We start from the raw sequence: 11,849 nt of genomic DNA, 5'->3' as shown, positions 1-11,849 counted from the left end.
AAATCAATCACTTGCGTACTATCAGAACAAGACTCGTAATTATTTTCACACAATGCCTACTGTATCTTACTATTTCCACAATTTATATTACTCAACATAATCTATGGAGACACCAAAACAAGCAAACTATGCATTGAAAACAGAATCTGTCAAAAACAGAACAGTCTGTAATGATCTGAATGCTAACCATACTTCTGAACTGCCAAAAATTCTGAACAAATTATGAAAATTAAGGCAATTTGTATATCAATCAGCATCAAAAAACAATCAACCTAAAAGCACTCTCTGGATAGAAATTAGAAATGATTTCGTGAGCGCAAAGTTTCTGTCTTTTTCAGCACGATCAAACAACTATCACCCAAACTAATCATAAAGGCATTACTTGGCACTTTATTGAAACTAAGGCAATAAAACATGATTAATACATTATCTTAATCATGTGAAAACACAAAAACAATAAGGATACATATTGGGTTGTCTCCCAACAAGCACTTTTCTTTAATGCCTTTCAAGCTAGGCATGATGATTTCAATGATGCTCACATAAAAGATAAGGATTGAAACATAATGTAAGCATCATGGAGCATATGAATAACACATTTAAGTCTAACCCACTTCCTATGCATAGGTATTTTGTGAACAAACAACTTATTGGAGCAAGAATCATCTAGCATAGGAAGGCAAAACGAGCATAGCTTCAAAAATTTCATCACATGGAGAGGAAGCTTGATATTATTGCAATACTTAGAAGCATAAGATCCTCTCTCATATAATTTTCAGTAGCATCATGAATGAATTCAACAATATAACCATCACCTACAACATTCTTTTCATGATCTACAAGCATAGAAATTTTACTACTCTCCACATAAGCAAATTTATTCTCATGATTAATAGTGAGAGTACCATAAAAACTTGGATACTACAAATAGTTTCCACATTGAAAAAGAAAGGGTAATTTTTAGGAAAGGATACTCAAGAGTATGACAAGTTTTATCATCCCTCTTCTTTATAGCATAAGTATCATCACAATAATCATCATAGATAGGAGGTATGCAAAAGTCATAGTAAATTTGATCACTGAAAGTGGGGGGACTAAAAGGATCATCTTCATTTATTGAAGCATCCCCAAGCTTGGGACAAACTTTAATTGTAGCAAATATATTCTCAAACATGTCATTCTAGTAAAACATAGCATCCCCAAGCTTGTGGTTTTGCATATCATAGACATAATCACTCTCATCATTAATAGTATGAATAGAACCAAGAGTATAGCAATTATTCTCATCCTCCACATTTAATTTTAATTTATTCTCATGAGGCATATCAATAATAGGAGCATTATTATTTGCGAGAGATACCTATTTACCTTTACTTTTTCTTCTTTTCTTCTTCTTCACCCCACGTGAAGATTTACTTAATTCTTCCAAGCTTCTTTTTGGAGAGGTTGGTTGAATAGAAAGCTCCTCCTCGTTACCTGATTCATCATAAGAAATAATAGGAGGGTATTGGGAAACCTCTTCCCCTTCATTAGTATTATCTTTATCTTCTATGTGTTTCCTTGTCTTTAAGTAATTGGAAATTTAGGGATTCTCAATGCAATTCACCTCACAATATAAATAGATTTGTTCTAGATCAAAATCAAGCACTTTCATGATAGCCCAATCTGGAAGGATCTTAGTTTTATGTTTCATGTCTTCATACCGCAAAAGTAGACTAAGTTCATTACGATGCTCGAGGGTAATGACGTTATCACAATTTTTGGACACCACTTGATCATGAAAGAATTTGCATTGGAAATTAAAATGGCCTCTTTGATTGCAAAGATCACAAGTAATGCGAAGAAAATAAAATTCTTCAGCACAATAAGCTAGCCTTTCGTGCAACCATTTAGTCTCTAAATACTTATGCCTCTTACAAAATCTATTTTCCCTTTTTGGTAAAAATTTGCAAACTCTAGGCACTCCACAGAAATCGACATGCTTATAGGAAACATTTTCATCATGAATGGTGCAATCATCATTGGCATCATGGGTATTCAAAGAATTCATACTAACAACATTGCAATCATGCTCATCATTCACATATTTTATGCCAAGCATTCTATGTAATTCTTCTTTTAGCACTTGAGCAGTATTTTCATTTCCATCATTTTCACGAAAGACATTGAAAAGATGAAGCATATGAGGCAACCTCAATTCCATTTTTCTGTAGTTTTCTTTTATAGACTAAACTATTGATAAAACAAGAAACTAAAATATTCGATTGCAAGATCTAAAGATATACCTTCAAGTGCTAACCTCCCCGGCAACGGCGCCAGAAAAGAGCTTGACGTCTACTAGGCAACCTTCTTCTTGTAGACGTTGTTGGGCCTCCAAGTGCAGAGGTTTGGAGGACAGTAGCAAATTTCCCTCTAGTGGGTGACCTAAGGTTTATCAATCCACGGGAGGCGTAGGATGAAGATGGTCTCTCTCAAGCAACCATGCAACCAAATAACAAAGAGTCTCTTGTGTCCCCAACACACCCAATACAATGGTAAGTTGTATAGGTGCACTAGTGAAGATCTCTCAACAATGATAACATAATGGGATCATATAACTAGCCCTCAACGTGCAACAAAGAGTCACTCCAAAGTCACTAATAGCGGAGAACAAACGAAGAGATTATTTTCGGGTACGAAACCACCACAAAGTTATTCTTTCTCATCGATCTATTCAAGAGTCCGTAGTAAAATAACACGAAGCTATGCTTTCTGTTCAATCTATCCTAGATTTCATACTAGAATAACACCTTAATACACATATCAACCAAGACCCTAATGTCACCTAGATACTCCATTGTCACCTCAAATATTCGTGAGCATGATTATACGATATGCATCACACAATCTCAGAATCATCTATTCAACCAACACATAGAACTTCAAAGAGTGCCCCAAAGTTTCTATCAGAGAGTCAAAATGTGTGCCAACCCATATGAATAGGTTCCCTATGTCACGAAACCCACAAGTTGATCACCAAAACATACATCAAGTACTCATATGAATATCCCATTGTCACGACAGATAGACACGTGCAAGACATACATCAAGTGTTCTTAAAGACTCAATCCGATATGATAACTCCAAAGGGAAAACTCAATTCATTACAAGAAGGGAGAGTGGGAAGAACATCATAAGATCCAACTATAGTATCAAAGCATGTGATACATCGAGATCAAGACATCTCAAGAACACGAGAGAGAGAGATCATACACATAGCTACTGGTACATACCCTAAGCCCCGAGGGAGAACTACTCCCTCCTTGTCATGGAGATTGCCGGGATGATGAAGATGGCCACCGGAGATGGATTCCCCTCCGGCAGTGTGCCGGAACGGGCTCCAGATTTGTTTTTGGTGGCTATTGAGGCTTGCGGCGGCGGAACTCCCGATCTATGTTTCTTTTTGGGGGGTTTTGTATTTATAGGAATTTATGGCGGGGAAATTACTCTGGTTGGGCCCACGAGGAGGTCACAAGCCTGTTAGGTGCGGCCTAGGGGGGGCGCGCCTCCTGGGCTTGTGACTCCCTCGTGGCTCTTCTGGCCTTCTTCCAAAGCTTCGGGGGTCTCTTTTGGTCCAAAAAAATCATCGGGAATGCTTTATTCCATTTGGACTCCGTTCTAAAAAATGTCAAAAACTCGAAAAAACAGAAATTGGCACTAGGCACTGAGTTAATAGGTTAGTCCCAAAAATGATATAAAATGGCATATTCATGCATATAAAACATCCAAAGTTGACAAGATAATAGCATAGAACCATCAAAAATTATAGATACGTTGGAGACGTATTAGACACCAAATCTGGAATGTGTCAGATTCAAATAATTATCACTAACTTTAGGATTGGGAATTTTTTCAAAGTTAAGTCAGCCTAAAATATTATCACTAACTTCACTAAACCCCATTTACTTAACCCCACACAGCATGTCTGATTAGTGAAGCAACATTGAAGCAGCTCTAGGGATCATTGCAGCACCTAAACTATACACCATGCACCATGTGTGATCAGTGAAGCAACATTGAAGCAGCTACCGTAATCATTGCAGGACATAAACTCAACCTCATTAACTTAACCCCATGCAGCATGTCGGATCAGTGAAGCAACATTGTAGCAGCTACCGTGATCATTCCAACACCTAAACTTAGAATATATACACTCAAACAAAAGTAAAACAGTTCACAACCATCGAACAGTTCACAACCACACGCACTTGCACAAAAGTAAAACATCATCAAACATACTGATGATGTGTACCACATCGAGCTTCACATCATCTAGTTCATGGAGGGTGACTAAATGGGACCCAGAGCCTTTAGGAAGGCTGCATGCTCTGCCCTAATATTGGTGTCATCCGCACTCATTGATAAACCATGGCATGCGACATAAGGTGCTCATAAAGCCAGTCCTTGGGCTTTGGCTTTGTGGTGCAGTATGGGCACCTGAACTTTCCCCTCTTCAGGTATGCCGCCTTCCCCTTCTCCCTGATCTTGTGGGCTTCCTTCTCAATGAAGGACTCTTGGTTTCCGTCCTCCACATCATCTCTAGAGTTATACTGCACACACAAATGTATTGCATAAATACATTATGCATTCATATAGGCATTATGGAACAAACAACACATACTTCTCATTTAGAAGAATGCACTGAACAAACATCAGATAATTGCCATTTATAGGAATCTAATGAACAAACAAAGAAAATAGCCATGTACAATAATTTAATTAAAGAAACAACAGTAAATTACCATTTACATCAATTTCATTAAAAATCCCATGTACATGCATTCATATAGTGCTGAATTTAAAATCTAGTTGGAGTTACCTCATACTCCTCCTCCTCGTTGTAGTTAGAGTCATACGGGCTCTTGAACCAAGTCTTGGCGAGCTTCCTCTTCAGCACGGGAGCAGCTTCCTCTTCCTGCAATATAAGTAATTCAGTTAGTACCAACTATATAACACCGTATGCAAAAGGTTAAGCATTCAGCAATGTGCTTCTAATTACATACATAGTGCTGCATAAGTTGCCCTATTCTCTCAGCCTTTCATTGGATGGTATATTGTAATGTCCCGAGCTTCAAGAAAGGAAAGCTTTTGTGCACTTTTTGGTGCTAGATGTGAAACTATTTCATATGACATTCATGCATGGAATTATGCAACAACAATTAAATATGAGTTGCTCATGTGGCGTAGTTGCATGTCTAGATAACCTACTTATGGTTAACTTTATAAGTAGAGGCAACCTATGGATATAAAATAAATCTACCTACATATTTAGTTTATGGAAAATGAAGGGAGGCTCCAAACTATTTTTGAACTTTCAACAAGTTTCTTTCAATAATTTCTAACACCAATTTAAAAATCAATCAAAGGACATATTTCAGTTTTTGAAATAACCTATTTTTCATTCTTTTTTGAAATAATTTGTTTCTGACTATTATATATTTCATATAGTATGACATAGCCTGAAACAAAGTTCATTTCTACAATCATATTTAGAAAAAAATCTTGATTTCACACAATCAAATAACAAACAATTGTATTCGTTTATCACCTTCTCAATGAATTCAATTGATTTCACTCGATTCGATAGTTCATAAATCATGTATTGCAAACCATGTCTCAATGAATTTCACACACCTTTCATAATTCATTCCAAATTCATTTCACCAAAAAAAGAGTGAAATTATATTTCAACAACTATTTCAATACATATCACACTGAAATAACAAATTACAAATAAAAGAAATGTTAGTTTCATACATTTACAGAATTTATTTCAAGAAAATAATTTCACAACTTGCAACAACACATTGAAATATGAGTTGCAATTGCTTGCCACAGATCAAAATCACTTCAAGAAGTATCGATTGCCATATTTTACTTCTCATCAAACATCACTTTCTTCCATAAGATATATTCCAGTTTCAGCGGATCATAGTTATTCATCCATATGAAAACTAGTCTTCATAATCAGCAATTTTTTTCTAACTTCCAATCATCCATCTTTATATCTGATTGGGGGAAAAGCAAATCTGTTTCGGGAAAAAGCAAGGTAGAGGGGAATGGGAAGCATTACCACATCCACATGCAGCAATCAAGATTCTAATTAAAAAAATTGATGTCTCATTAAATCTCTATAGCATTCAAGCACATCCCTAGTTTGTGTATTTATTGAGACAACTACATCTACAAACACCTCTACCTTGTTTTTGTATTTGTTGTCAAATACAACCACATCCCTAGTTTTTCTAGTTGCTGTCAAATACAAAAACAGTAGTCTACAGGGATGTTACGCATTAACCTAGAAAACCTTATCTGAAAAACCCCCATCTATAAATCCCCATCTAGAAACCCCCATCAGAACCCCATCTAGGCTACTTCGGTTGACAGGGATTAGGAGAGGGTTTCCCAGGGATGGAAGGGGATTGCATCCCATGCAAGTCTAATTCCTCCAAATCCCCTCCAATCCCCTAGGGACATGGATTAATCGAACATAGCCCTAGAGAAGACCCCATCTACAAATCACCATACCTTGCATGGTTAGTTAGAAGAAAAAACACCCTGCATTCTAAATATTATAAGGAAATAGAACTACCTCCTCGTCGCCAGCCTGCACATCCTTCTCAAGATTGGCAGCAGCGCTGCCAACGTCCTGCACCACTTCTGTCGTGGTCGCCGCACAAGGCTCCTCCTCCAACACATCCCCGGCCGCAGCGCGAGGCTTCTCCTCCAACACATCCCCAACTGCAGCGCGAGGCTTCTCCTCCAACACATCCCCGGCCACAACATGACGAGGGTCGGCCATTGGGTGAGGGAGACGAGAGCAACGGGGAGACGATGCGGTGGGAGAGAGCGAGAAGACGCGGCGGGAGGAGCGGGAGACGAGGCGGCGAGGGAGAAGATTTGGGGGAAAATGGTGGGGGCAGTGCGCTCGGAGGTGGTTCCTGATGATTGTTGTGTATCCCTGGCAATGGTGCCAGAAATACTTCTGCTACTACACCAAACATCTTCCAATGGCGCCAGAGATAGGCGCGTCGACGGGAGAATACTTGGCTTGATGTTTCTGTAGCGGCAGGGACTTCCTAGGCAAGTATGCGAAGGATTTCCCCTCTGGCCTTGGAGCTTTACGTTGGTGTTCCCTCGAAGCGGAAAGGGTGATGTAGCACAGCGATGGTAAGTATTTCCCTCAGTTTGAGAACCAAGGTATCAATCCGGTGGAAGAGTATCTCAAGATCCTGCACAAACACAAAAGCTTGCACCCAACTCTATGAAGGGGTTGTCAATACCTTATCGATTGTTTGCCAAGTGATAACTGAAAGCAACAAAGTAACAAAGCAAATTTAAAGCGGAGTTGTAAACGATGGATGTGAATAGACCCGGGGGCCGTAGTGTTTACTCGTGGCTTCTCTCGTGAAGGCAAGTATACGGTGGGTGAACAAATTACTGTCGAGCAATTGATAGAACTATACAGAGTCGTGACGATATCTATGCAATGATTATTTCTATAGGCATCACGTCCGAAACAAGTAGACCGACACTTTCTGCATCTACTACTACTAGTTAAATGCCCGTGCGTTGCTACAGAGCAAAAGACTAATTTGTAGATGCATTGAAAAAACAATTAACGATCGCGTCGATAACAAACTATGTTGTCATTTTTATGTTGAATGGAACACCATTATGATTTGCTCCACAACAAATTGTATTGTATATTTTTTATGGCGAGTGGAACACTATCATGTTAGGTTTCAAATTAAGAATCTCGCGCAGATTTCTTATTATCCTCAATTAATTAAGCTTTTATTTGCCAAAATTGCACCATACCGCTTCACGTTTTACAAATAGAAATACAAAATATATTATGTGCACATAGACATACTTAAGGATAAAATTTAGGCATGCGAGACCAGTTTTATCAACTTCCCACATTTTGAAGGGCATATTTTCAGCAAACCAGCAACTCATGTATGCAAATGTTTGTTATTCTTCAGCATACTTACATCATGAATATATCACGTTTCAGAACTGAGAACCTTGCCATTTTAATCTGACATATAATACTGACATGATATAGCATGAAACAGTTAGAAACTGTGGTAAAGGGAATCACATACTAACTTCTAAAGATATCGCTCCAACAACACATATGAAATTTAGCTGACATATTTTAAATCTGGACCAATGTGATGCAACTAAAATTACCATCATACCACTCTTGTTTGAAATATAAACCAAAACTCAAATACACATTATGTGTCTTTTGAATCTAAAGTGAACTTCTGAGCCAAGGGACAACCATTCCTCACCAAAAATAAAGAGAACAACAATAGGTGCTACACATTAACTAACACCCTAAAAAGTAATCAACACTTTGAAGTATATTTATTCAGAGCATTAATCAACAAAATATAAAAATATCCCTTAATTTTGCCTAGGCTATGCAAGAAAGTGGTACCAAGGAGCATCAAACATTGTCAAACATTCTTTGGCTACATCTATTTCATGCCTTTGACACTACCAACAAAAGGAGAGAATCCATGCCATCCATGCCACTGCAATTTCAACCTCTTTGTTGCATTGCATGATGATAATGAAAAAACATGACCGGTCAAGGCAGGTTGTCGATCCCTTGCTGGACATCATCTTATGTATTGCCAAGCACTGGTTATTTGTCTCGTAACCTAGTTGTCATCCCTATCGTTTTGGCAAGCCTAAAATTGAAAAATAATATAAAATCTTTGTAGATCTGTATGAAATAGTACAAAAACAATCATAGATAGCAATTGTACAAAATGGCTCTTTTAGCTTGTCAGTCTAGTGTGAATCCAAGCATAGTACAAAAGAAACAACTCATTAATTAGTAAACACTTACAAATGGAGAAGACAAAATACCTACTTAGTAAATTTTGGAATATCAAATAGATCACCACTGCTCCTCTCTACAAAATTCTGAAACTCTTCAAATGTATGCTTATATTCTTGAGTATCACAGGTGTAGCCTAACAATATAGAGTGCAATGCCATTAAAAGAAACAAATGTCATTATAGTCGGAGAAAGCCACCAAATAGAATCCTTCCGATTACGTGTCGTTTCTTTACTGTAAATTGGGTGCCCTTTTCTATTGAACTGTACTCATAAATCTGTTAATGCGTGATGCCCTTATCACGGAGCACGTAGAGGTGGACTCAGAGACCACATTGTAGAAGTCAAAGGAGGGTGACACAACCTCCTCGCTGTCAACGTGGAATTAAGATCTTTAACCTTCACTGAGACACACCCAAGTCTATGTCCTAATTTATTCTATTCAAGGTCTTTTCAAGTTCTTTCATCGAGACACAAGCAAATTTGTTCTTATGTTCTAACTGCCCATGAGACGCCGCACAGTCATCTTGCAAAATTAAGAAATCCAAATTGAGGTCTGCCAGGCTGCTGAGATCGTGTAATTTGAAGGAAAGGATTTGAACTGATGCCTCGAATTCTGCACAAAAAAGATTTACTCCAACTTCTTCTTGTAACTGTTGATGGCCACTTTGGGAGCGGCCATGGTGGCAGTGGCGACCACTATGGTCGTCGTCGTTTCCACCGCTCAGACCACGATCAGGAGGATGGCTACTACGACCACAGCCGCTCGCCTTCTCGGGACTCTCCTCTACCCGGTAGGACCACCGCTGGGCGCGGAACCACCAGGGCAGCTGTGCCGCCCCACTTCCTCGTCGTCGTTATGCCTCCTCCGCCTGTGGCCACCTTTGCTGCCCCGAGCCCCTCGCTGTCATCTGGTAGCGACCTCTCTGGGGTGAGCTTGGAGGTGGCGCACCCGGACTCCCCGCGCTCTCCCTCGTCCTCGGCTCTCTTTGGGGGTGCGGGGTGGTCGCATCTCCGGCCCTCCTCGCGCAGCAGGCACTGGCGGTCTCGTCGGCCATGCAGCTCGGCCCTTCCATAACCCTGGCTGGCTCCACAACCCGCCTTCCGTCCCTTGCTCCGGAGGTCCCCAGTCCACCTTTGCCGAGAGCCACTTCCAGTCCGGCCTTCGTCACGCCGGCCCTGTCCCTGGCTCCTGCGCTGTCCAGCCCCATGTTGCATGCTCCGACCCCGTCTCCGGGCATCCCGACAACCGTCGTGCCGCGCCCGACCCTCGACCCGAACGTGCCATCCCCGGACCAGGGCCGCCTCCTGACTCCACTACCTGCTCCCATGCTGCTCAGCCCCCTGTTGCCTGGCCCGACCCCTGCTTCACCTTTGGCCAAGTGCACGGTGGGGGTTGAGGAGGTGGCCACTCCGGGTCCCGCCCACCCCGACCCCCTTGGTCTGCTGCGTACTCCAGGCGGGTGCGCTCAGCATCGACTCCGGTGCCACCTCCAAGCGTAGCGGCAGGATCGATGTTGCTCGCCCGGTGGACCGCCCGACACCGTCCATAGTTAGCAAAAATCAAAATTTTCTCTCAGTTGTTGTTTCCTTCGTTATTGTTTTCACTAATGCCTCGAATTCTACACCACAAGAATTTACTCCAACTTTTTCATGTAACCCTGCAGCAGTCGTTGCACCATGCAACATGAGCATCACGTAAAAGAAAAGAGGGGTATCATTTTTTTGTTTTTTCAACAACCAGAACATGTTAAAACCAGCCAAAATATTAGTTGGAGATATGTTCCACAAGCAAAAAAGTACATATGTAAGCAAGTCATATCGGGGGATCATTTACCACTAAACCTGAAAATGCAATGACGTTTTTTTCTTCCTCTCCTACTTCAATCTCAGCGAGTACATTGGAGTAAAAACCTGCCAAGCAAATGTTGCATCGGGGAATTCAACACTGCAAGAACTACAGAATCAAATCGAACTGAACCAAATCAAACTAGTTTAGATTCTTTACGAAACCAAATTTGTGCATGACAGTGGCTGACCTTCTCAACGAGTAGACTTTGAGCTCCTCACTGGCCAAGTGCGTCACCTCCACGACATCTCGCGTCACCCTTTGACTGCGGACGTCCATGGACATCCATACAACAGGTAGTAAGCAAGGTCAATTCTAGCTTTCTTCTGCAGATCTACGAATCTACAAACAAGTCAATTTTATTCGAATAACAGCAGCTCACTTCTATTATTACAGCAACAGTAGGTCATTTCATTCATACAACATGGAGCAATGTGGTGACAAGCATGTAAAAATAAAATAGGAAAGATAGAAAGAGAGGGAATGACAACCTTGCTGCTGGAAGGGTGGTTCGTTTCGGTAAACGTAGCTTGCTAATGTCAATGTAAAAGTTTCAAACTCTAGATGATGCATACAACTATTTTGCCTCCAATGAACATTGATTCATGAGCGTATATAGGTTTACAAGTTACATTTCCACATCATGCGAATGTTAAAAAAATATCCTAAATTATGGATCTAACATAACATTTATCCCAGTCTGGGAATATGTACCACCAAATCAGACACAAATTTTATGAAAAATAACTTGCGGTATTGGCACAGACCTTGGAGTGTCAAGGTTGCAGGTTAAAAAAAGGAAAACTTCACGGGCATGAATCTCGTTGTGGTGACGCCCGTTGAATAACTCGTAGACATCTACCAGCTGCACTTACGTGTCGCATTTGTCTTGAGAAATGGTCTCTGTGCCGCATGAAGCCTTCTCCACCCCTGCCCCCGCCCACAACACGAAAATATACATCCTCCTTATGGACTCACCCTCTCAAGTCTCAACTCTACCTAGGGCGCACACACCTGGGAATGGGATGGACGCAGCCGTGTACGTACTTTCCTACGTTTGTGCAAACAATGGCAATGGTTGTTCATCCAGATTCCCAGTAA

General features: G+C 40.6%; 1 long non-coding RNA gene across 1 annotated transcript; it reads right to left on the bottom strand.

Annotated features, from left to right (window-relative positions):
* Positions 1–10,739: 10,739 nt before the first annotated feature.
* Positions 10,740–11,322, bottom strand: LOC123446331. The gene is made up of 3 exons (XR_006631313.1): positions 11,240–11,322; positions 10,939–11,013; positions 10,740–10,813 (listed from the first exon to the last, which is right to left on the bottom strand). It is a non-coding gene; the product is annotated as an uncharacterized LOC123446331 (long non-coding RNA).
* Between the last annotated feature and the right edge of the window lie 527 nt (positions 11,323–11,849).

Source organism: Hordeum vulgare, chromosome 4H, assembly GCF_904849725.1.
Source record: "Hordeum vulgare subsp. vulgare chromosome 4H, MorexV3_pseudomolecules_assembly, whole genome shotgun sequence".
Taxonomy (NCBI): domain Eukaryota; kingdom Viridiplantae; phylum Streptophyta; class Magnoliopsida; order Poales; family Poaceae; genus Hordeum; species Hordeum vulgare.
The sequence above is the reverse complement of the archived record's forward strand: the minus strand, read 5'-3'. Positions and strand labels throughout refer to the sequence as shown.